Raw genomic sequence first — 22,447 nt, 5'->3', positions numbered from 1 at the left:
TTGATTTCACATCATAGGAACACAGGGAACATGACTGCCTGTATTATGCCATCTTCTATTCCTAGTATGTCTTGAACTTTCTCCAGTCTGGCTCTCAGTCTTTTAGCCTTTACTCCACAGGAAATATCCCTTTGGAGAGAACATTTATCTTATCAGTTCTTTCATTCTATTTGTTCATGGTGAAGAAATAGTAGATGCAAAGGCTCCAAAAAGATGGGAAAATCTACCAATCAAAAATAGTTCAGATTAGAAATATCAGTTGACAATTGGCAGGGTGTGCATGGCTTGGGTCCACCTTACTTCTCTTACTGAGGGCTCAAGATTATTTGTCCACAGTATAGAAGATAGCAAGTGACTAGAGCCTCAGAGTCTAAGTGGTGGGACATTAAATAGTTAAGAGATGGTACTAAGTAAGCCTGATCAGAAATTGTCTGCTAATTAATTTATGAAATTTAAGGCAAAGGAGTCCAATTTCAGTGAATGGGAAAGGTTAGTGCCCTTACTAGAGGGGGAACTCTGGGATTCCATCAAGTCTTGGGTGGGGTAGAACACGATTCCTTAAATTTACTTTATTATTTCAGTGATACTATAATATTTGAACTTATTTATAAGGTGGCATTGCCCTTGTCATTTCAAATTTTAATGCTAAGTTAAACCTTGATGGTCTATAATGAAATATCATTATCAAAGCTGCATATGTATAAGCTTCCTGCCTGTCACTATAATGTGCTTTTGCAGAGCCTCTAAGAATCCTATTATGTCTTGAACATAATTTCAGGTATTCATACCAGAAATCTAGGTGATGAATTTTTATCCGGTATGAGTATTTTTATTCAGTTTTGGAATGTAGTGATATGTGTAAAAAACTAAGCTGATCAACTCGCAGGCCTTGTTCCAAAGAAGGTTACACCTGGTTAATGCAGTGTGCATGCACAGGAACCTGTAGTTTGCAATAGTATACAGACTTTGAATTGACATAGTAAGGATGACCTCTTTTCAAGAAGTACCTCACTGCCTACTTTGGAGTGACAATGAATGCTACCTTATAAAACAAAAATATAAGTTCCATCTCATCATGTAAATCATGCACAAAAATAAAAGCCACTTCTTTCTGAAGACTTTGCACCTAATTTATCTGAAGATATTTCTACAATAATGTTGCAATGAGCTCTCTTTTGGCTACCCTATTTTGTATTTCATTTAGAGACGGGGTCTCACTGAGTTACTTAGGACCATGTTAAGTTGCTGAGGCTGGCTTTGAACTCACAATCCTTCTGTCTCAACCTCCTGAGCCACTAGGATTATAGACATACGCCAACATGCCCAGCTAATCCACAGTATTCTGTTATAGAAGCACAAAATGAACTAAGACAGTGAGCATTTCTGACTTTCTGACTTTCACTTCCTTAGTCAGCATCTGACACTCTCATGTCTGTGTGCCCACTAATGTGTCATGTACTCTGATTTGGGCAGAATATATAGAAAGAAGTCATATAACCAAGGTCCTGAAACGGTCCTGTGTGATATGAATGTTTTAGTATTTATTAGAGCATTTAGAGATATGTGCAGCACATGAACACACTTGGATCACATGGCAAGTACAGTGTGATGACAGGCCAGGATATGGGAATACATAGAGCAAGATTGGGAGAAACTGGCAGTAGACTAAAGAGATAGGATCATATTGTCAGTAGGGACATGTAAAGCATTTATCCTTTCATTACTGTCTCTTCATTCAACTTCCCTGTCGATCCATCCATCCATCCACCCACCCATCATTTTCTATCATGTTTTACTAAGTGACTGCCTGCTATGTGTTAATCACTGTGCCAGGCAATGTAATCAAGTATGAAAACATTAGTCTGAGTCTCTGCCCTGTGACTAATTATGACAACCTTTATTGTTACTGTCACCCCAACTCTCTTTTCTCAGTTCAGACATTTACTTTGTATAATTTACAATTGGCAAGCAGTGTAGAATGATTTCAGGATCATAAAGTAGGAGATTTATCTTTAGTCCTTTTGGTCATGTAACATTTCTAAATACTGATTTTTCTCACCTGTGAGCCTCACCGATTTTTTAGGAAACCTCTAACATGGTAGTAAACAACAAAAATATGTATGAAGTTTTATGGGGCTGGAATTATAGTTCAATGGTAGAATGCTTGTCTGGCATGTGTGATGCAATGGGCTTGATTCTTAGCACCACATATAAATAAATAAATAAATAAAAAGATTTATTGACAACAAAAAATTTAAATATATGTATGAAGTTTACTTTGAATAGACAAGTAGTCCAGCATTATTCAAGGTCTGATGGTGGAAAAATGATTATTACTCTTTTATGACTAGATCTGAGAATGTGCTGAGGATGTGTTGTGATCCAGAAAAGTCAGCTGGAGTCAGACCTATGGTGCTTGTAAGTATAGTATATTGCAGCTATTTTTGTAGACACTGAGGTTTTTTAAAAATTAATAGACTATTATTTTTAGGGTAACTCTAGATTTGTAGAAAAATTGAGCAGAAAGTACAGAGTGCTCATTCCCCTCCTTTATTTGTCCCTAAAATTTTTCCCTTGGGATAAAATATACATGACAAAATTGAACATTTTAACTGTTTTAGATGTACAGCTTAATAGAATTAAGTACATTTAAATCATCGTGCAACCATTACCACCATCCATCTCCAGAAATTTCCCATCATCCCAAGCTGAAGCTCTTTACCCATTAAATAGTAATGTCCCTTTTTCACTTCCCAATAGCCCCTGGTAAATATGATTCTACTTTTGGTCTCTGTGAATTTGACAATTCGAAGTGTATTAGTGAGCTCGAGTTTCCATAACAAAGTTCCATAGACAGGATGGCTTAAACAACAGAAATCAATTTTCTCTATCCTCGAGTCTGGAAATCTGAAATCAGGGTACCAGCATGGTCAGGTTCTGGTGATGGCTCCCTTTTTGCTTGCAGGTAGCCACCTTCTTGCTGTGTACTCACCTGACCTTTCCTAGGCTCATGGAAGAGAAAGAAAGCAAGCTTTCCATGATCTCCTCTTATAAGGGAACTAATCCTATAGATTAAGATGCCACCCTTATGATATCATTAAAACTTAATTGCCTCCTAAAAAACTTGTCTCCAAATACCATCACATTGAAGCTTAGGGCTTCAATGTGTGTATTTTGGGCGAATAGTTCAGTACTCAGTGTCTTATAAAAGTGAAATCATACAATATTTGTCCTTTTGTTATGAGCTTATTTTGGTCAAGATAATATCATCAAGGTTCATCAATGTTGTAAGAAGGGTCCCAATTTTCTTCCTTTTAAGACTGAATACTTTTCTATATATATATTCATTCACCTATTGATGGACAATTAGAATGCTTCCATCTTTTGACTATTATGAATAATGCTGTTGTAAACATGTGACTACAGATATTTACCTGAGTCACTGTTTTCAATTCTTTTGGGTCTATACCAGCAGTGGAATTGCTGAATCATAGAGTAATTCTATGTGTTTTTTGTTTTTTTGTTTTGAGAAACTACCATACTGTTTTCTTCAATGACTGTACCACTTTAAATCAAACCAGTAATATACAAGGGTTCCAATATCTTCACATCCTCACCAACCCTAGTAGTATAGAGCTTCATTTCATATGCCTATTGTCCATTTGTGTATCTTATTTGGAGAAACATCTATTCAAGTTCTTTACCCATTTCTAAATTGGGTTGTTTGTATTTTTGTTCATTTATAGAAGTTTTAAAATATATTCTGGATATTAATATCTTATCATACACTGGGGTCTGAATGTTTTTGTACCCTCAAAATTCACATGTTGAAATCTTAACCTAGAAGGTATTGGTATTAAGAGATGAGACCTTTGGGAGATGATTAAATTATGGGAGCACAGCCCACTTGAGTGGAATTAGTGCCCTTATTAAAGAGGCCTAAGAGAGCTTGTTTACCTTTTTGACATGTGAAAACACAGCACAAAGGATATCTATAATAAAGTGAGATTTCACTACACACTGAATCTGCTAGAAACTTGATCTTAGACTTTTCAGCATACAAAACTATGATAAATAATTTTCTATTGTTTATAAGCTACCCAGGGTGTGGTATTTTTGTTATAGTAGCCAAAGCGGACTATGATATCATATATAAGATTTGTAAATATTTTCCCTCATTATGTGAGATTATTTTATACATTTGTTAGTGTCCTTTGATGTATAAAAGGTTTTTTTAAATAATGTCAGACTCATCTTTTTCTCTTTAGTTGCCCATGCTTTTGGTGTCAAGTCCAAGAAGTCATCACCAAATACAGTGTCACAAAATTTCCAGTTTTAAGAGCTATATAACTATTCATACATTTCTGTCTTTGATCCATTTTGAGTACATTTTTATATATGGAATATGGTAAGGGTCCAATGTCTGTCTTTTCCATGTAGATATCAGTTATCCCAGCACCATTTATTGAATAATGTCCATTGACTATGCATAGTCATGGCACCCTTGTTGAAAATCATTTGTCTATATAAACAAGGGTTTATTTCTGGGATCTCAACTCTATTCCATTGGTTTATGTTAGTCAGATTTCCATCGCTGTAACAAAGTACCTGCTGTAAATCACTTATAAGGAAGAAAGACTCATTTTGGCTCATGGTTTCAAAGTTTTCAGTCCATGGTCAGCTGGATCCATTGCTTTTGGATCTGTGTCAAGGCAGAACAATATGGTGGGAGTGCATGATGAGTCACTTCATGGCAGCCAGGAATCATAAGAGAGACCCAGGAAGGGACCTGGATCTCAATATCCTCTTGAAGGGCACAACCCCAATGACCGACTTCTTCCCAGTAGGCCCCACATCTTAAGGTTTCCATAACTTTCCAGTAGCTCCATAGGCTGGCAGCTAAGCCATGAGCATAATGGCCTGTGGAAGACAGTTAGGATCCAAGCCATAAGAGTGTATATATGGTTTTATGGTAGTATCACACAGTTTTGATTACCGTACTTTGTGGTGATTAGTTTTGAAATTAGGAAGTGTAAGCCTTCCGACTTGGTTCTATTTCAAGATTTTTTTGACTATCTGGGGTCCCTTGAGAGAGCCTGTGAATTTTTCTATTTTTGCAAAATCTCATCTTTGAGATTTTGATAAGGATTTCATTGAACATGTAGATAGTTTGGAAGTGACATCTTAACAATATTAAGTCTTCCAATTCATGAACACAGGATGCTTTCCATTTGTATGTCTTCTTTAATTTTTTTCTGGGGTGTTTTATACTTTTCAGTGTATAAAACTTTTGTTCTTATGAAGTTACTCCTAAGTATTTTATCAATTTTGATACTATTATAAATGGTGTTTTTCATTTCCTTTTCAGATTGTTCATCATAATGATATAGAAATGCAAATAATTTTGTGTTCGTTATATATCCTAGAAATTTTGTGAGTTAGTTTTAGTAAGTCTTTTTTGTGTGTGGTTACATTAGGGTTTTCTACAGATAAGGTCATATTATCTGCACAAAGAAACAATTTTACTTCTTCTTTTTCAGTTTAGATCCCAGTTAATTCTTTTTCTTGCCTAATGGTTCTGGTTAGAACTTCCAATACTATGTTGAGTGGAATCAGTAAAAGTTGGCATCCTTATCTTCTTCCTGATCTTTTAGGGAAGTTTTCAGTCCTTTTTTTTTTTTTTTTTTTTTTTTTTTTTCTGCAGTGCTGGGGATCAAACCCAGGGCCTTGTGCTTGCAAGGCAAGCACTGTACCGACAGCTATCTCCCCAGCCCAAGTTTTCAGTCTTTTACCACTGAGTATGATGTTGGAACTTGCCATCTGTGTATGTTCCCCTATTAACATTTTTTAAAATTAATGGAACAATATTGATACATTATTATTAACTACAGTCCATAGTTAACACTAGGTTTCAATCTTTGAATTATACATTTCATGAGTTTTCACAAATGTATAACATGTATCCAACATTACAATATCATGCAGAATAGTTTTGCTGACCTAAAATCCCTAATGTCCCACCCATCCATCCCTCACTTCTACCCTGAAACCCCTGACAACCAATGATCTTTTAAATATCTCTATAGTTTTGCCTTTCTAGATTGTTATATAGTTGAACTCATACAATATGTAGCTTTTTCAGATGTGTTTCACTTGTCAATGTTCATTTAACCTTCTTTAATGTCATTTTGTGCTTCATGGCAAATTTCCTTTTATTGCTGAATAATATCCATTATATAAATGTACCACAGTTTATCCATTCACCTACTGAAAGGACATCTTGGTTGTTTCCACATTTTGACAACTATGAATAAAGCTAATTGTAAACATTTATGTGCAGGTTTTTGTGGGGACATATGTTTTTAACTCATTTGGGTAAACATTAAAGAGTATGATTAATGAATCATGTCATACAAATAGGTTTCGATTTCTATGAAACAACCAAAATGTCTGCGAGAGTAAATGTACAGTTTTGTATTCCCACTAGCAATGAATGAGAGTTCCAGGATCCCGCATTCTAGCCACTATTTGGTATTTCAGTGTTCTGGAATTTAGTTATTCTACATAGGTATGTAGTTTCCTCATTGTTTTCATTTGTAATTCCATAATGAAATGATTTTGAGCATCTTTTCATATACTTACTTGCCATCTGTGTTTCTTCTTTGGAGAGGTGTCTGTTTGTGGATTTATCTCATTTTTAAACTGTTTTTTTTTTTACTACTCTTAAGATTTAATAATTCTTGGTGTATTTTGGATTCCAGTTCTTTAGCATATTAGTATTTTGTAACATTTTTCTCCTAGTATGTGGCTTTTCTTTTCATTCTTTTAACTGTCTTTGATAGAGCAGAAATACAATGAAAATACAGCATGTCAAAATTTGATAGATGCCATTGTAAGAGGTCTTAGAAGGAAATTTGTAGATTTCTTGCCTATATAAAGGAGAAATATTTGAAATCAATAAACTAAATTCCAAAATAAGGAACTTGGAAAAAGCAAATCAGCTGAAAGTAGTCCAAGGAAAAGTTTAAGAATTAATGTGGAAATCACTTAAATTAAGAAAATGCAGGAAAATCAACATACACAATATATGAATTATTAAGAAGGTGACTATTAATATTGACAATCACTTAATAAAGCTTTTGAAGAAAAGAAGAGAAGAAATGCAATTTATTTATATCAGTAATAAAAGCGGAGTCAACTGTGCAGATCCTATAGACATGAAAAAGACAATATGGGAAGAAACTTTTTTAGTTTGACTCTATCCCATTTATTGATTCTTGATTTAACTTCTTGCACTTTAGGGGTCTCGTTTAAGGAAGTCAGGTGCTAGACCAACATGATGAAGATTTGGGCCTACGTTTTCTTCTAGTAGGCACAGGTTCTCTGTTCTAGTGTCTAAGTCTTTGATCCACCTTGAGTTAAGTTTCATGCAGGGTGAGAAATAGAGTTTCATTTCATTTTGCTACATGTGGCTTTCCATTTTTTCCCAGCATAATTTGTTGAATAGGCTATCTTTTCTCTAGTGAATGTTTTTGACACCTTTGTCTAGTAGGAGATAATTTTTTTTGTTGTTGGTTTGTCTCTGTGTCTTCTACTGTACCATTGGTATATGTATCTGTTTTGGTGCCAATACCATGCTATTTTTTATTACTATAGCTCTCTCTGTACTTCAGATTGGGAGGAAATCTTTACCACATGCACCTCAGATAAAGCACTCATCTCTAGGATATATAAAGAACTCAAAAAACTTAACACAAAAAAATAAAATAACCCAATCAATAAATGGCTAAGGAACTGAAGACACTTCACAGAAGAAGATATAAAATTGATTGACAAATACATGAAAAAATGTTCAACATCTCTAGTAATTAGAGAAATGCAAATTCAAACTACTCTAAGATTTCATCTTACTCTAATCAAAATGACAATTATGAAGAATACAAGCAACAATAAATGTTGCTGAGGATGTGGGGAAAAAGTTACACTCATACATTGCTGGTAGGAATGTGAATTTATGCAACCACTCTGGAAAGCAGTATGGAGATTCCTCAGAAAACTTGGAATGGAACCACCATTTAACACAGCTATCCACTATTTGGTTTATACTCAAGTACTTAAAATCAGCATATTCCAGTGATTCAGCCACATCATTATTTATAGCAGCTCAACTTATAGTAACTAAACTATGGAATCAACCTAGGTATCCTTCAACAGATGAATGGATAAAGAAAATGTGGTGTATCTATCTATCTATCTACACACATATATATGATGGAACATTGTATATATTATATATATGATGGAATATTATTCAGCTTTAAAGAAGAATAAATTTATGGCATTTGCTGATAAATGAATGGAGTTGGAGAATATCGTGCTAAGCGAAATAAGCCAAACCTGAATAATGAAAGGCCAAATGTTTTCTCTGATATGCAGATGCTAATTCACAGTAAGTGGTGGGGGGTGCTAGGGAAGAATAGAATTACTTTATATTAGGTAGAGGGGAGTGAAGGGAGGGGAAGGTGTATGGGGGCAGGAAGGATAGTAGAGTGGAAGGGACATTATTACCTCATGTACATGTTTGATTACATAACTGATGTGATCCTGCAATATGTTCAATCAGAAAAATGAGAAATTATACTCCATTTATGTATGATTTATCAAAATGCATAAATGTATTCTACTATCATATAAAACTAATTAGAACAAATAAAAAATTTTAAAGGCAATATGGGAATATTATTACTAAGTATAATTTTAAACTATAGATTTTTAAACAGATATTCTTTATTAGTTTTATTAGTATTTTTTATCATGAATGGATGTTAGATGTTGTCAAATGCTTCTTCTGCATCATCATAATAATCATATGGTTTTGTTCTTTGGTCTGTTGATATGTTTAGATTATATTTATTAATTATTTAGTTTTGAGCCAGTGATGCAAACCTAGAATAAATCCTATTTGGTCATGGCATATAAGTCTTCTTATACATTGGTTTACTTGATTTATTAAGATTTTATTCAGGATATTTGCATTTATATTTATGAGGAAAGTTGATCTACAGTTTCACTTTGTTGTAATATTTCTATTTGGTTTTTGTGTTAGGGTAATAATCACTTCATAGAATGATTTAGGAAGTGCTCCATCTTCTTCCACTTTCTGGAAGTTATTGTAGAGAATTGGTATCCTTTCTTCTTTAGACGTTGGTAGAATTTATCAAGGAAGCAATCTGAGTCTAGTGTTTTCATTTTTGAGAAATTATTAATTATTGATAAAATTTCTTTAATAGTTTATTTCTCATTGTATGAGATTTTTGTGGTTTGTGTTTTTTCAAGGAAATTAGTCCATTTAATAAATTGATGTTATCAAATGTGTAGATATAAAATTGTTCATAATGCCTCCTGTATGATCTTCCTAATGTGCATGAATTCAGTAGTGATAAATACTATTCCACATTTGATATTGGCAATTTGCATTTTCTTTTTTTATTCTTGTTAATGTGACTAGAGGTATTGATCTTTTCAGAGAACTAGCTTTTGGTTTCATTGATTTTTTTTCTCTACTCTTTTCTGTTTCATTGATTTCTGTTCTCATTTTTATAATTTCTTCTGCATGCTTTAGGCTTACTGTGCTCTTTTTTCTCTTGTTTTATAAAGGGAGAGCTTAGACTATTGATTTTAAATCTTCCTTCTTTTCTAATATATGCATTTAGTGCTATATATTTCCCTCTAATCACGGATTTACTACATCCTATGTATTTTAATGAGTTGTACTTTTATTCAGTTCAGTTCAAAATTATTTTTAATTTCTCTTGAGACTTCTTCATTGACCCACGTTCTATTTAGATGTGTGGTGTTTAACTTCTTAATACTTGAGAGAATTTCCCTGCTATTACTAATTTCTAACTTAATTCCATTGGAGTCTGGGAATGTACTTTACACGGTTTCTGTTCTTTTGTATTTGTTTCTATGTGGTCTCTGTTGGTGAATTTTCCATGTGAGCTTGAGAAGAATGTGCATTCATTCAGTTATTTTGAATAAAGCATTCTTAAATGTCAATTAGACAAAGATGCTTTATCAAGCTGTTTAAGTAGCTGATTTTCTATTTGCTTGATCTATTACCGACAGGTGTGTTAAAAATCTTTATTGGTAACAGAACTCTGCAGTACTAATAATTTAAATTTAATTTAAATTTAATAATTTAAACTCAAGTAATTTAACACTCTATTATTAGGTGCATATACATTAAGAAGTGTTTTATATTTTTGGAGAATTGATCCTTTATTATCTTTTGCTATTCTTTATTCTTGATAACTTTCCTTTTCCAAAATTTGCTTTGTCTATAATTAATATGCTGTGTCATCTTTATTTCAGTTAGTATTAGTATAATATATATTCTCCATTCCTTTACTTCTAAGCTGTCATTCTTTTTAAAAAAATTAAATTTGTTTTAATTAGTTTTGCATGACAGTAGAATGCACTTTGATACATCATATATAATGGAGTGTAATTTCTCATTCTTCTGGTTATACATGATGTAGAGCCCACCAGTTGTATAGTTATATATTTACATGAGGTAATAATCTCTGTTTCATTCTACTGTCCTTCCTAATCCCATACCCCCTTGCCTCCCTTTACTCCCCTCTACCTAATCTAAAGTAACTCTGTTCTTCCCTGGCCCACCCCCATTGTGAATTAGCATCTGCATATAAGAGATAACATTCTGATTTTGGTTTTTTGGGTTTGGTTTATTTTGCTTAGCATGATATTCTACAGCTCCATCCATTTACTGTCAAATGCCATAATTTCATTTTCTTTAAGGCTGAGTAATATTCCATCATATATATATTTATATTTATATATAGAACTTTTTTATTCATTCATCTGTTGAGATTCCTCAGAAAACTTGGAATGGAACCACCATTTGACTCAGCTATCCCACTGCTTGGTTTATACCCAAAGGACTTAAAATCAGCACATTACACTGATGCAGCCTCATCAATGTTTATAGCAGCTCAATTCACAATAGCTAAACTATGGAACCAACCTAGGTACCCTTCAACAGATGAATGGATTTAAAAAATGTGATTTATACATAAGCTGTCATTCCTAACATCTAAATTGGATTTCTTGTATACTACATATCATTTGGTCATTTATGTGGTGCTGTGAGTCAAACCCGGTGCTTCACACATGCTAGGCAAGCACTCTATCACTGAATGGCAACCCAGCCCCTGATAGTCTGTCTATTAATCAATGTTTTTACATCATTCACATTTAAAGTCTTATTGATGTATTTGGATTAATATCAATCATATTTGTAACTCTTCTGTACATTTATATTGTTCTTTTTCTGTCTTCTCTAATTTTAATTGAACAATTTATTTCCACTCTATCTCTTCTCTTGGCATATCCCTAAGACTTATTTTTTTTAAAAAAGTTTAGTGTTTGTCTCTATACAGTTTATTGTATACATCTTAAAGTAATGCAAGTTGATCATCAAATAACAAATGTACTACTTTATGAATAGTACAGGAATATGATAATAGCATTTCCCCTGCCATTGTTGCAACATTGCTGTTATTAGTTTCACTTATTCTTGTGTTATATTCACCAATACATTGTTACTATTATTACTTTGGATAATGTGTACTTTTAGATCAAGTATAAATAAGAAAACTAAATTACATCTATACTTCTTTAATTCCTTTCAAACACCTGTCCTTTCTTCATATAGATTCAAGATCCTTACCTATATCATTTTTCTTCTGAAGAACTGTTGACAGTTTTTGCAAGATTTATCTGTCGGTAGTGAATTCTGAAATTTTTCCTTGTCTGAGGAAGCTTCTATTTTCTTTCACTTTTGAAGTTAATTTTGCTGGATATAGAATTCTAGGTTGATAAGCTTTTTCTTTTAACAGTTTAATTATTTTACTCCATTCTCTTCTTGTTTACATGATTGCTGATAAATTTTCCACTATAATTCTCATCCTTTTCATCCTTATGGAATGTGTTTTTCACCTTTATGTTCTTCTAAGATTTTCTTTTTGTTTGGTTTTCTGCAACTTGAATATTGTACAAATATTCAATGTATTTTATTTTTAAAAATCCTACTTGATGTTCTCTGAGCTTCTGGTAGATGTGGTTTAGTGTCATTAATTTTAGAGCATTCTCTGATTTTATTCAACTGTTTCTTCTGATCTGTTGTCACTATCTTCATGTGGTATTCAATTTATGGATACATTATGGTTTGGGATATTATTCCACAGTACTCAATTGTTCATTCTGTTTTGTTTTATCTTTCATTCTTTTTTCTCATTGCTTGGAAGTTTGGGAAGTTTCTATTTTCGTCTTTAAGCTCATTGATTCTTTCCTTGGCTTTGTCGGTTCTGCTCATGAGCCCATCAAATGCATTCTTCATTTCTTTTAAAGCATTTAAACATTTTTTTCTGGTATTCCTTTTCATTCTTTTTTGGAATTTTCACCCCTCTGCTTACATTATTCATACATCACTGCATAATGAATATTTTTCCACTAGAGTCCTCAACATATTATTCATGATTATTTTAAATTCCTTGTCTGATAATTCAGAAATATATGTCATATTGGAATTGACTCTGAAGTTTTCTTTGCCTCTTCAGACCATTTTCACATTCTTCTTAATGTGCTTATAGTTTTTTCTGGAAAGCCAGATATGATGGATTGGGTAATTGGACCTGAGGTAAATAGGCCATTAATGCAAGATTTTCTATCTATCCAGTTCTAGGATGTTCTTTGTTGGAAGACTTTTTGTTACTGCTTCAATCTCATTGTTCGTTATTGATCTCTTTAGGTTTATTATATCCTCTGTGTTCAATTTTGGTAGATTTTACTTGTCCAGGAATTCATCCATTTCTTCTAGATTTTTCCAGTTTATTGACATATGGTTTTTTAAAATGGTCCCAAATTATTCTAGGAATTTCAATGATATCTGATATCTATTTTAATATCCCCTTTTCTATCTCTAATTTTATTTGTTTGTTTTCCTGTTTTTTTCTAGCTTGGCTAAAATTTGTCAACTTTATCTTTTCAAACCAATTCTTGGTTTCATTGAAACTTTATATTGTTCTTTTAGTCTCAGTTCATTTTTTTCTGCCCTGATATTTACTGTTTATTTCCTTCTACTGACTTGATGTTTGATTTATTCTTTTTGTAAGTCCCTGAGAGGCATCATTAGGTTATTTGCTTGAGATTTCTCTTTTCAAAATGTAGACACTCATACCTATAAACTCCCCTCTTTGTATGGCTTTTGCTGTATCTCATAGGTTCTTATTGTTGTATTTCCATTTTCATTTGATTCTAGGAATTCTTTAAATTTGTCCTCCAATTTCTTTGGTGATTCATCCTTCACTCAAAAGTCTATTGTTCTATCTCCAAGTGTATAATTTCTGAAGTGTCTCCTGCTGTTAGCTTTTTGCCATTATGATCTGATAAAATGTAAGAAATTATTTCAGTTTTTGAATTTTTATGACTTGCTTTATGGCCTAATACGTGATCTTTTATGGAAAAAATTCCATGTTTGATGAAAGAAATATATATTCTGCACTTGTTGGATAGAATATTCTTTAGATGTCTGTTAAAGTTCATTTGATCTATAGTGTAATTCAACTCTATTGTTTCTTTGCTGACATTTAATGATCTCTAAATGATCTCTCTTGATGAGAATGGGATGTTGATGTCGCCCACTTGTATTGTATTGGTGGGGACCTCTTCTCCCTTAATGTCCAGTTATGTTCATTTTGTAAAATTGGGTGCTTCAACATTTGGTGCACATATATTTACAATTATTATATATTCTCAGTGAATTATTCTGTTTGTATGCAGTGAACTTTGTCTCCTCTAACTTGAAGTCTATTTTGTCAGATAGGAATATAGAAATTTCTGCTTGTTTTAGAATTCCCTTTGCTTTGAATATCATTTTCCATGTTTCACTTTCAATCTGTGTATATCTTTGCAGATGAGGTGATTTTCATGTAGGCAGCATTGTTGAGTCTTGATTTTTAATCCAACCAGCCATTTTGGTTCTGTTAATTGGAGAATTCAGACAGTTTATACTCAGGGTTATTATTGTAAGGTATGTAGTTAGTTGTTCCTGCCATTTTGGTTATTATTCTTTAGCTTGTTTTGAATATTCTATGTTCATTTCTTCTTCTCTTATTCATTTTAGAGGTTTGATTGTTTTCTGTATTAATAGCATTTGATTCTTTCCTAATTCTCATCTGCTTTATCACTCTTTTAGTGAAATGTATTTGCTCCCATGCACTCATGATTGTGTTTATCTTCTTCTGGGTGTAGGATTTCCTTAAGAATCTTCTGTAATGCTGGTTTACTGATCATGAATTCCCTTACTTATTGTGGAAGCTCTTTATTTCTCCTATGATTCAAAGGTTCTTTTGGGACTTGAAATATGTCATTCTATGCTCTACTGGACTTTAGAGTTTCTGCTGAAGATCTGTTGCTCTTCTCATAGGTTTACCTTTAAATATGACTAGGCTCGTCTCTCTTGCAATTTTTAATATTCTTACTTTATTCTGTACATTTGGCAGTTTATGTATATTATATCATGGAAAGGTTCTTTTCTGGTCATATCTATTTGGCATTATAAATGCCTCCTGTACCTTGATGTCCATGTATTTCCCAATATTGGGGAAATTTTCTGCTATTATTTTGCTGAAAAGTATTTCTATAACTTCAGCCTGTAGCTTTTCCCGCTTATCTGTTATGTTTATATGTGCGTTTAGTTTTTAAGCATCCCAGAGATCTTATATGTTCTGTTTATTCTTTTTCATTTTTTCTTTACTATTATCTGAATGTGATACTATCATGACCTTGTCTTTAAGCTCTGAAATTCTTTTGTTTGATCTAGCCTATTGGTGAGTCTTTTGACTGAGTTTTCCCTCTAATTTATCAAGTTTTCATATCCAAGATTTCTGTTTGGTTCTTTTTCAGAATCTTTAGCTCTTTATTGAATTGTTCATTTGTATCCTGCATTATCTTCCTTAATTCTTTCAACTATTTATTAGTATGCTCTTGGAGTTCATTGAGCCTTTTTAAGATTATTCTTTTGAATTCTTCATTTGGCATTTCATCTACTTCAGTAATTTTGGAATCTGTTATTATACAATTATGAAACGTAGGAGGCATCATATTGCCTTGTTTTTTCAGATTTATAGTGTTTCTGTGTTGTATATCTATTGGGATGACTATCTCTTCCATTTTTATATGAGAGCCTTCTTAGTAAGCACCCTTCTCTTCATGGTGTGTCTTGGGGTTCTGGCTTCTTGCAAACTATTAAGTTTAATTCTAATTGGTCTTCACATTATAATCTTCCTGTAGCTTCTTTGGTTCTGATTAGTGGACTTTTGACACAATGTGTACTGTCAGATACTGAGGAACCCACTTTCTCTGTAGGTCTCACAAGAATGGGTCCCTCTTCAGTTCAGGCAGGTATGATGTAGAAAGCAACTCTGTGCATTCTCTGTGGTTACTCCTCCAGTCTTGTCAGCAATGTGCAGTCTTATAGTATATGGGAACAACCTATGCTGAGGTCCCTGCAGTATTCACAACTGCTTTTGCTATTTTTCAGTGCTGCTGCTATGAGAGAGAACTTCAGTCTCCACCCCTCAGCCATGGCTACTTGGTACTGGATTGATGACTTTGGGTTTTTATCTTTCCTATCCTTTCAGTTGAAGTTTCACTAAGGTTTAAGCAGAGCTAGGTCACAGGTAGAGTAAGGTACAATTTCTCTGAGTTGGGCTGGGAACATGCCTCAGTGTCAGGGTCCCATCCAATGTGATCAAAGTGTGAGGGTTGATCCTGAGCACCATACAGAAAGAAGAAAACTAGCAAAAGTAAAAAAAAAAAAAAAAAAACAGATAAAGAAATAAAGTAAAAATCAAATAAAAACAGCTATAACACAACCACAGAACAGAAAGGGGCAAAATTAATATAGGAAAATGTAGGAAGTTAAAATTAATAGAAATAAAATTAATAGGGCTGGGGATATAACTCAGTGTTAGAGCACTTGCCTAACATGAGTGAGGCCCCTAGTTAAATCACTAGCACAGCATAAAAATCAAAACAAATAAAATTAATAAAAATGGAAAGAACAAAGAAAAGAAGAAAGAAGTATGAAAAAAACTTAAAGCTTAAAAAGAGAAAATTTAAAAGTGGAAAGCAGGAGAAAGATAAAAATATTTTTAAAAGAATGAAAAATGAAATATTAAAAAGAATAAAAAGAATATTTATATATGCAGATATAAGCATAAAACATTAATGGTTACTTCTCAACAAAATAAAAATTTCCTCTGCCAAGATGATTGATCGTGCTGACAAGAGTGGAGGTTCACAAACCATGCTGATGAGAACTTTCTTCCATGTCTTCTTAGGCTACATGCCCCTTGGAGAGAGAAAAGTCTAAGGGTTATTCACCCCTTCTTTCCTCTGTGGTGCTTGCCAGGTGACCAGCAGGAGTAGTTTGTGACTAGTAAGTTAATTGAAATACCTCTCAACTGCCCTGCTTGTCTTAATAAGCGAGGCTGCAAATCAGAGCTCCCCAAAGAATTACTCTGGAGTTATTTGGGCTGAGCACTTTGAGAGTAGGGACAGACAATGATGTTGAAGCATGTCACAAATTAGTGTGGAATATAAGGCAAATCTGGGATAGGTTCCCTCTAGTGCCCTTTGCACTGCACACTCCAAGGCAGGGTTAATGTTGTATGTTGCAGCATATCAAGGACTCTGGTGCCTTTTGTGATGAGCACTCTGAGGGCCAGAAAAGGCACAATTAACTGTGCTTGGGGATGGTGATGGTGGGCCCTAGTGCTGGTATTTGGAGATGCAGTCTTTGCACAAATTAATAGGCAACTGCTCATTACCCTGCACTCCTGCAGCTGGATTCCAAAACTGCTGGGTTTAAAGGCAAAGTGCCTTCCATTCTCTTATACATCACAGTCCATTTTCCAATGCCGTAGAATTCTCTGTGGGTTTGCATCAGAGGCTCTCTCCCAGGGCCAATCTGTTTTTCAAGCCAGTGCCCATTGAATCAGTGTAGTAATATTGACCCAGAAAACAGGAAACAAACGATAGGGTCAATTGACTCCCAGAGCTACAAGCTCATACAAGACCTGGACTATGGCTCTTGTAACAGCACCACAAGAGTATTCTGAGAAGAGTATTCTGAGTAGTGCAGATTATCCTCCAGAGCCAGTTTGCTATGGAGGTCTGAGTCTATTATCTGTTTAGACTGTATTTCTACAAGGTGCTACTTCCTGTGCTCTTGGTGCTCACTGGAACTCTCCCCCACCCTCTCATGCACTGCCATATGAGTGTGGGACATTTTGTCAGCTCTAGCCTCTATTCCACTATGCAAAATCTGTGGGTTTCTCCAAGTCATTGAGTGTCAGCATTTTCTCATGGTCACCCATCTCCCTATGCAGTTGTTTTTCAGTTCTGATTCTATCATATGGATAAGTGTGTGAGTGCCAGGTGCCTCTAGTCTGCCATCTAGAATCCCTCCAAGATGTAAAAATCTTAAAGTATTTTCACATTGAATTCGTCAATAAATACAAAGGCTAATACCTCAAAGCCAATAGGACCTGTCCAAATATGTAAGGTTGGTTTAGTATTAGAAAGTCAATTGATGTCTTTATATCCATTTTAACATCAATACCATGCTGTTTTAATTATGATACCTCTGTAGTATAATTTGAGATTGGGTATTGTGATGCCTCCAGCATCACTCTTATTATTCAGGATTGCTTAGGCTATTCTGAATCTTTTTTTCTTCCATATGAATTTTAGGAGTGTTTTTTTTTTTCTAGTTCTGTGGAGAATACCATTGGTATTTTGATGGGGATTGCACTGAGTCCATAGATTGCATTTGTTAATATGGGCATTTTAACAGTATTAACTCTCCCTATACAAGAACATTTGAGATATTTCCATGCTCTACTTTTTATTCAATTTTTTTCTTCAGTGCTCTATACTTTTCATTGTACCAGTCTCTCACCTCCATAGATTTATTCCCAGGTATTTTAGGTTATTGAAGCTATTGTGAATGGAATTGTTTTCCTGATTTCTTTCTTAGGAGATTTAGTATTGGAGTATAGGAAACCCGTTGATTTTTATATGTTAACCTTATATCCTGCTACTTTGCTGAATTTGTTTTTCAGCTCTAAAAGTGTTCTAAGTATAGGATCATATCAGCAGCAAACAGATAATTGACTTCCTTCTTTCCTATTTGTATCTCTTTAATTTCCTTCTCTTCTGGCTAGATTTTCAAGAACTATATTGAATAGGAGTGATGAGAGAGGTGGGAGGAAGGAATCAAAGGGGATCTCACAAAAATAGAAGGTAGACTTCAAAGTAGAGGAAGGGGATTGAGATGTAGGGAGGAGTGAAGTGCATGGAGAAGCACTGGGGAATGAAATCTTCCTAATTGTGCTATGTCCATACATGAATATACCACAATGAATCATATACATATATATGTAAATATGTGTACTAATTAAAATAATAATAGGAGACCAGAGTTGTAGCTCAGTGGTAGAGCACTTGCCTAGCACTTGCCTAGCACTGGGTTTGATCCTCAGCACCCCATAAAAGTAAATAAATAAAATAAAGATATTGTGTCCATCTACAACTAAAAATATTATTTAAAAAAAGAAGTTTAATTAAAAATAGTAGAAGGGAGGTCAATAGAGTAAAGCAAATGGATCAGAGGGAAGGAAGAATGGAGGGACAAGGAAGGTCCTAGGGAATGAGATTGATAAAATTATGTTATATACATGTGCAAATATGGCATATACTGTTATGTATAATTATAATGCCCTGATAAAATAAATAAATATTTTTAAAGAAAATCAATTGATGAAATTTACCTCAGTATTTTATTAAAATAAAAAGCATATGATGAATATAATAGATATAGGAAATTAATTCAACAACTGTTCATTTAAACATCTTAGCAAACTAGGAAGAGAAGAAAATATACTTCAATCAGTTAACACGTATGTATGAAAATCCTACAGTGAATATTTTGCTAATGGTAAAACACTGAACATTCTTTGCTTATGATTAGCAGCATGGACAGGATGGCACTGTCATCATTTCTGTTTCAGAAGAGTACTGAAAATATTGTGCTGGAAATCTTAGCAATTGCAATGAGAAATAAAATGCATGAAGATTGGGAAGACAAAGCAACAGTGTCATTTTTAGATGGCATCATTGATACATTGAAACTCCTCAAAATTGAGAAAATATTGAAATAATAAGTGATTAAAACAAAGTTATAGGATACAAGGTCAATAGTAAAAAACATGTATTTCTACATAACAAATAATTATTAAATTAAATTACCATATATTTAAAAATAATATCCAAAATATTTAAAATAATGAGAATAAATATAACAACAGATATGCACATCAGGATGGGTTGATAAAATTTGGTTTAATGGAAAACTAGCCAATGCCCTGTTTTTGTTAATAAAATATAATGGGAAAACAGCCATGCTCATTTGTTTATGTATTGACTATGTCAGTTCACACTATAACACCAGAATCAAGTAGTTGTGGTAGAGACTATATGGTCCACAAATACTCCTCTTCAGGTTAGGGTTTGCTGAACTCTTGGTTAAAGAACTACCACTGAAGAGTAAAAATGCTGTTTCTAAGGTAAGTGAAGAAGACAAGAATCTAGAGCTATACTATACTTATGAATTAAAAGACTCAATATTATTAAGATGTCCCTTGTGTCTAATAAGGTACATTGGCAAGAAAATCAGAAGCAAAATCTCAGCAGACTTTTTAATGGAATTAATAAACCTCATTATAAAACTTAGAAGAAAAAAGCTTACATGAAATGTAATATAGCCAAAATGATTTTGAAAAAGAAGAACAGAGTTGCAGAACTAAAATTACTTGATTTCTATAAATCTACAGAAACCCTGACAGCATGGTACTGATATCATCATGGACAACTTTGATCGGAGTTTAGCAAACTGCAAACCATGGACCAAAATTGACCCAACCCCTCTTTGTGTACACCCTGGCAGCTAAAACTCATTTTTCCATTTTAAATGTTGAAACAAATCAAAAGAATAATATTCCATGGCATTTGATAGTTATCTGAAATTCAGATTTCAGCTCCCATAGATAAAATTTAATTGAAACACAATCAGACAGAAAACAAACTCTGGAACTCACCACCCACTGCTTCCACAATTAAATCTCTGCTCTAGGGTAGTGAGCTCATCAACTGACAGCCTGGGGAACTGTACTGGTTCCAATTCATGAGCTACAGAGAAACATGAAGGAATGGAATTCAAACATGTCCTTTATTCTACTGCACTACACTGCAATATCAGCTTATTTATATTGACTGTGTCTCTTTTATGAGGGATATGGACCAAGACAGTAAAATGTGAGCTTTCTCTTTTCCTCCCTTAAGCTATAGTAATCCAGATAGTGTGGCACTGGCATATGGATAGATCAGTATTCAATGGAATAGAAAACAGAGTGCAGAAATAGAAGTGCACATTATGGTCAATTAATTTTAGAACAAGGTACCAGGAAATTAAATGGGGAAAATTCAGGTTTTTTTCTACATATGGGGTTGAAACTAACCAAAGAAAATTATAGCCAAGCACAGCAGCACACACCTGTAATCCTAGCAGTTTGGGAGACTGAGACAGGAGGATTGTGAGTTCAAAGCCAGTCTCAGCAACTCAGCGAGGTACTAAGCAACTCAGTGAGACTCTGTCTCTAGATAAAATATTTTTAAAAAGGGCTGAGGATGTGACTCAGTGGTCAAGTGTCCCTGGGTTTGATTGCAAGTACCAAAAAAAAAAAAAAAAGAAAAGAAATGAAAATTATAAAGCACAACCTAACCTGTCATTCTCTAGTAAATAATAATTGGATATGGATCTACAACTAAGTGTAAAGTATAATTTCTCTAAAAGGGAATGTAGGAGAATATCTCTGTGACCTTTGCCTAAACCAAGCTGTCTTAGGATGATAAATGCTAAGAATGAAACAAACTCTGAGTTGGGAATTGTTCAAGATTTAAAATAGTGTTCCTCCAGAGATACCATAAGCATACACAAACATCTCACATTAAAAAGGTTTACTATATGGAACTCTGGGCAAGGAAATGGAACAATTAAAATGCACATACAATGCTGTTGGTAATGTAAAACAGTACAAGACTTTTGAAAGCTTTTTGTTAGATTCTTACATCATAGGACCCATCCACTCCACTGGTAGGTAACACCCAAGAGAAATTAAAACTTCTATGGTCTGAATGTGTCCCTTCAAAATTCTTATGTCTAAATCCTAACCTTCAATGTCATGGTTTTAGGAGATGAGGCCTTTTGGAGTTGATTAGGTCTTGAGGAAAGGGGCCACTGTAACAAAATAACCTAAAGCTATTGTTATAAAGGGAATAGTTTTATTTTAGTTCACAGATTTGGAGGTTTCAGTTCATGATTGATTGGCCCTGTTGTTTTGGGCCTTGGCAAGGCAGCATATCATGGCAGGAGTGTGAGATGGAGCACAACTGCTCACCTCATTGCCAAAAAGCAAAGAGAGAGGAAATGGCTGGGGTCCCACAGCCCCCCTTAAGGGCACCCCCCGGTGAAGTAGGATCTTACTCTAGGCTCCACCTCCTAAGTATTCCACCAAATCCCAATAGCACCACTCTAGGGACCAAACCTTTAACATTTAACACATGGGCCTTTGGAGGCATTCAACATCCAAACTGTAGCAGTCTCCTTATGAAAGAGACCTTTACCCCTACCATCATGTGAGATCACAGTGAAAGACAACATCTGTGAACCAGATGGACCCTTACTCTGACACTAAATCTGCCAATGCCTTGATCTTCGGTGACTAAGCCCTCACAAATGTGAGAAATAAATACCAACTTTATAAACTACGTAATTTATGCTATTATGCTATACTGTCCTGAATAGTCTAAGGAAATAAGGTCCTGTCTATGTAAAGAAGAACCTTGCATAGAACCTTGATTCACATAGCTCCAAAACAGAAAATAACTCAAATATCCATCAAAAGAAAATGGGAAACTGGGGGCAGTGGCACACACCTGTAATCCCAGCAACTTAGTGAGACCCTGTCTCAAAATAAAAAATAAAAAAGACTGGGGATGTGGCTCAGTGGTAAAATGTCTCTGGATTCAATCCCCAGTACCCATCCCTGCCCCAGAAAAAAAGAAAGAAAAATGGAAAAACAAAACGTGGATATTCATACAATGGAATAATTCTCTACCACAAAATAGACTAAAGTATGAATGCACTCAATGACATGGTTGAAGTTCAAAATCATTATACCAAATGGATGAAGAAGGAATGAGTGTGTGCTATGTTATTTCATTTATTTAAAATGCTAGG

At 34.1% G+C, this 22,447-nt stretch overlaps 1 protein-coding gene across 8 annotated transcripts in view; it reads left to right on the top strand.

Moving 5' to 3' along the window:
* Positions 1–22,447, top strand: part of LOC306650790 (uncharacterized protein) — a 388,837-nt gene that overhangs the window by 51,100 nt on the left and 315,290 nt on the right. For 2 of the 8 annotated variants that reach the window (XR_013761017.1, XR_013761018.1), the window contains exons 3-4: positions 2,352–2,418; positions 4,269–4,806. The exons of the other annotated variants lie outside the window; for them this stretch is intronic. The gene's annotated coding sequence lies outside the window, so the exon portion shown is untranslated. Of the gene's footprint in view, positions 1–2,351; positions 2,419–4,268; positions 4,807–22,447 lie in introns of those variants that run through there. 8 annotated transcript variants of the gene reach the window in all.

The sequence above is a fragment of the Sciurus vulgaris genome (genome assembly GCF_902686455.1).
Source record: "Sciurus vulgaris genome assembly, chromosome: X".
In the NCBI taxonomy this organism is placed as follows: domain Eukaryota; kingdom Metazoa; phylum Chordata; class Mammalia; order Rodentia; family Sciuridae; genus Sciurus; species Sciurus vulgaris.
Note: the sequence above shows the minus strand (reverse complement) of the source record. Positions and strands in the feature narration are given on the sequence as shown.